The sequence below is a fragment of the Artemia sp. Qi Xiang Cuo genome, unplaced genomic scaffold, assembly GCF_049724085.1.
Source record: "Artemia sp. Qi Xiang Cuo unplaced genomic scaffold, ASM4972408v1 HiC_scaffold_23, whole genome shotgun sequence".
Lineage (NCBI taxonomy): Eukaryota > Metazoa > Arthropoda > Branchiopoda > Anostraca > Artemiidae > Artemia > Artemia sp. Qi Xiang Cuo.
In genome coordinates, this window is record NW_028297432.1 from 2159114 (window position 1) to 2164011 (window position 4898).

The window sequence follows — 4898 nt, forward strand, 5'->3', positions numbered from 1 at the left end:
TACCACTTAGAACGAACAGAAAATGGTCAGCATCTGCCTGGGGCGTTGCCCTCCTACCACGATAGCTAGGGTCGAGATCAAGGTATTGTTATTTAATTTAGTTGTTTATGACATATTACAAATTTATCTGACTTAGAGAGAGAGAGACGGTGTGGATGGTACAGCCCCGTTCATATATGGAGTAATTTCTTGTCGTTTTAAGTTTTCATGTCGCTCCATACTTTCAATTAAAAAAATTGTTTTTTTTTTTTATTTTTGAACGTTTTTTAATTAATTCCGGTTTTGCTTTTTGCACACCAAATAATTAAAAAAAAATTCCCCCCCCCCCCCCCACGGAAAATACCCCCCGTGAAAAATAAGACTTTCAAAATTTGAGAGTTTTATTTGAGTTTTATTTTTTTTTAATTTACGTAGGGGAAAGGAATTTTGATACTTGTGTCTTATACGCCACTCCCTCAAGTTTACGCTGTGTAATATTCGAGAACATACCAGTTTTTTCGTTAGTTTCTTCGTTACTTTAGAAATAAATTTGGGCTATATATTTGCATATTAGAAGGGAAAGGGTTAAAGTATAGCGGGTCTGCATGCAAAATGTGTTTGGTTTAATTATCCTGCATATTAGATAGATAGATAGAGAAGCGTATTTTAAAACCAAATATACGGCCATGAACATAATAAAATAACATAAATAGTTACACAATTAAAATTATGAGAGATCCATTTTGTTCAACATAGTCTAAAATATAATAAAAACTTTTTTTTAAACTGTAAGTAATTACAGGTACCAGGTGAGTCGGGCCTCGTAACTGCCTAGGTGGTTTTACAGGACCTTAATTTCAAACCTATCAGGGGACGGGGTGAGTGGAGGGGGGTTGGTAAAGCTGGAGCCAAGGTCCCAACCTTAAGTAAAAATGACAGTGACTATTTTTTTTTTTGGGGGGGGGATGCAACGGAAACGAAAAAATAAAAAAAAATGTCAAATTTATATGTACTCCCTTATGATTTCTGGGAATACTTCTGGTGTACGCTGTTGCTATGAAAGTAAAGATTAACATTAAACCCCAAAATGAGCAGAATTTATTTCGTATATGAAAGGACTATCCCGTCCTCAGCAAAATTGAGGCTTCTGTTTCTAAAAATCTTCATATGTTTCTATTTCTATTTTAAAGTGATATTTCATGTACCTTTTTTTTAGAATGAGACAGTTATTGTATACCAATTCGAAGCTGTAGGGGGGGAGTGGCTTTTCTGAGAGAAGTAAACGTCTACGGTTGAGGTTAAAAAATATTCAAAGTATTGAGGTTAAAGCTGAGAGAGTGTTGACAGGTATGTTAAACATGGGCACCGACACGAGTAGGCAGGGGGGCATGGCCCGCCTGGAAGTTTGGGACTATAAAGTAATTATAAAGTAACCAAAGGAAAAAGAGCAGAATAGGGAAAAACCCTGGAAAAATATTTGTTGCCCCATTTTTGGCTGCCATCAATAGATAGTGATCCACAATAAGGAAAATCTAAGTTCTAATTTTTGACTGAGTAAACCCTAACCAGTTTTCCACAAACATTTTTTCTATCTGATATGGTTAATTTAACCCCGGAATTTACCCCGGACAATTACCCTTAACATCTCGACGCGAAAATTGAATCGGCAAAGAGAAAGCAAGACATATAAAGAAATTTCGTATATGAATTCTAGCCAATTCACCCAGTTTAAAATTTCTTCTGAAAATTTCAACCCCTGGAAGCTTTCCTCTCAATTGAAAATTCTCCCGGCAGAAAATTCGTCCTCCCTGCCCCAGCCGAAAAATGCATGCACACTTCCCAATAACAAATAACACAAAAGACATTGTTTATAGCTTAAAATCTTACCTCCAGGGGCTGTAGGGGGTCATTTTATCTCAAAAGACAGTTATTGGGCCTTTCAACTATTTTGAAGAAAATAGCTATCTCCAAATTTTTTTGACTACTTTAGAATTGAAATGTACTCTCGTGGTGTGAGCTCCCACCACCCACCCCGGTACGGGGTGCACCCCCCGGCCGTTGTCAGGGGGGGCTCAGAGGAATTTCTTGGGGGGACTGTATCAAGGGGGGACAAAAATACTTTTTCCCCCCTAATTTTATATGGTCAACAAAAATTACTACCAATAGGAGTTTGGCTACTGCCCCTTTCTCCCTTCCCAAACCATAAAAGTCTAAGGTATGTTATAGTAGAATGGGGGGTGCCACTCGTGACAGCACATCGTGGTGGATTGTGGTATAACTTATAAATACAAAACAGGAATTTTCTAACTTTAAAAAAATCTAATTTTGTCGCATGTATTTAATTCTAAAGCTATTTACAATGAAATTTTACACATTTGTGACATTATAACTTGAAAAAAAATAAAAAAACACATAAATGTGTCAAAATTCATCGTTTTTCAATTGAGAATTTCAAAAATGTGACAAAATTCATGGTTTTTCAAGTTAGAATTTCATAAATGTGACAAAATTCATGGTTTTTCAAGTTAGAATTTCATAAATGTGACAAAATTCATGGTTTTTCAAGTGAGAATTTCCCCTGTTTTTTCATTCTCACTTGGAAAACCATAAACCACGTGGTGTAGTCACGAGTAGCACCTGTGAACTTGATTTACATAATCGTTAGGGAAATTATTGATTCACGATGAGGGAATTAGGAAACATTAAGGCTTCTTTAATCTTTAGGTCTGTCACGAGTAGCACCTGTGAACTTGATTTACATAATCGCTAGGGGAAATTATTGATTCACGAAGGGGAGAATTAAGAAACATTAAGGCTTCTTTAATCTTTAGGCCTGAGGGATAAACGTTCTTTAGGTCAGAGAGAAAAATTAATATTCTATTTCAAATAGGGCTTCATTGATCTTTAGTGTCAGGAATTATAATTGACATCACTTGTTATCTTGGAATTATGCGGGAGTCTAAAGAGATAGAAATTCTATTTTTAAATACGGCTTCACGGAGCTTTAAGTCGGAGAGATAAATTGATATTCTAACGAAACCCTAAAAGTTTAGCTAGGAACATTTATGAGGTGAAGAGATTAACGTAGGAAAGGGTTTCCTAGAAATTTGAAATGAGTTAGCGCATAGATGCCATACAAAAGGAACACGCTGAAATTACGTTTAGGGATTATTTGGGCGAAACGGTTTTATCCATTTTATGGGATTATTTCGGCGAAACAGTTAGAGACATTTTTAAAGAAGATTTTAGGAAAGGTTTTAGAAGAGAATTTGAGGGTGAAACTCTGTGGCCGTTATAATACACAAGTTCCATTTGAACAGTGTTGTGAGGTCCTCTACCCCAACCCCAAAGGGTTCCGATCCCCCACCACAACCCCGAAGGACGCCCTCGGTACTCAAAGGTACCCCACGGGCCCCTAGAGCCCCACGCCCCCAACCGCCCTCCTCCGCCCCGCCCCGGCCCGCCGCGGGTGCTCACAGGGCCCCCGGCCCCCCCCAGGGCCCCCCGGACCCCAGAGGCCCTCCCCCGGTCCTCAAAGGTCCCTCGGGCTCCCAAGGGACCAGCGGGGTCCCCAAGGCCCTCCACCGGTCCTCAAAGGGCCCCCGGACCCCAAAGGCCCGGACCCCAGAGGCCCTCCCCGGTCCTCAAAGGTCCCTCGGGCTCCCAAAGAGCCACCGATGCCCCCAAAGGCCCCCCCAGCCCCCCAAAGGCCCTCCCCACGCCCCCCCAAGGCCCATAGAGCTCCCCAAGGGCCCACGGGGTCCCAAAGGCCATACACCGGTCCCCAAAGGCCCATCGAGCTTCCAAAGGACCAACGGGGTCCCAAAGGCCCTCCACCGGTCCCCAACTGCCCCTCCGGCCCCCCCAAGGCCCGCCCGGTGCCCCAAAAGCCCCCCTGTGCCCCAAAGGTCCTCCTCCGGTCCCCAAAGGCCCATCGAGCTTCCAAAGGACCAACGGGGTCCCACAGGCACTCCACCGGTCCCCAAATGCCCCTCCGGACCCCCAAAGGCCCTCCACCGGCCCCAAATGTCCCCCAGGCCCCCAAAGGTCCCCCCGGCGCCCCAAAGGCCCACCCAGACCCTCAAATGCCATCCCCGGACCCCCAAAGCCCATCCTCCGGTCCCCAAAGGTCCCCCCCCGAGCTCCCAAAGGACCACCGACCCTCAAGGGACCCACAGACCCTCAAAGGCTCTCCCCGTGCACCCGTCTTTCGTTGATGTGTGTTGTCCGAAACCTATGATTTGGGAATGTGTAGTTTGCTACTTCAGGCTTTTCTGAGCTAAGGTTTCTTAGTCTTTCTTTGGTGTGTGTTTTCTGAAACATATAGTTTGGGATTTGTAATTTGCTATTTACGGCTTTTCATAACCGGATTTCTTAGTCTTTCGTAGGTGTGTGGTGTCTGAAACCTATGATTTGGGATGTGTGGGTTGCTATTTCAGGCTTTTCTGAGCTGGATTTCTTAGTCTTTCTTAGGTGTGTAGTGTCTGAAACCTATGATTTGGGATGTGTGGGTTGCTATTTTCGACTTTTCTGAGTTGGATTTCTTAGTCTTTCATAGGTGTGTGTTGACTGAAACCTATGATTTGGGATGGTTAATTTGCTATTTTTGACTTTTCTGAGCTAGATTTCTTAGCCTATCATATGTGTGTCCTTTCATAAAATTATGAATTGGGAGGTGTAGTTTGCTTTTTGGACTTTTCAGAGCTAGGATTCTTAGTCACTCATAGGTGTTTGTTGTCTGAAACTTCGGGTTTGGGATGAGTAGTTGGCTATTTCAGACTTTTCTTGAGCTAAGGTTTCTTAGTATTTCGTAGGTGAATGATGTCTGAAACCAATAGTTTGGGATTTGTAATTTGCTACTTCGAGCTTTTCATGAGCCGGATTTCTTAGTCTTTCACAGAGTGTGTATAGTGTCTGAA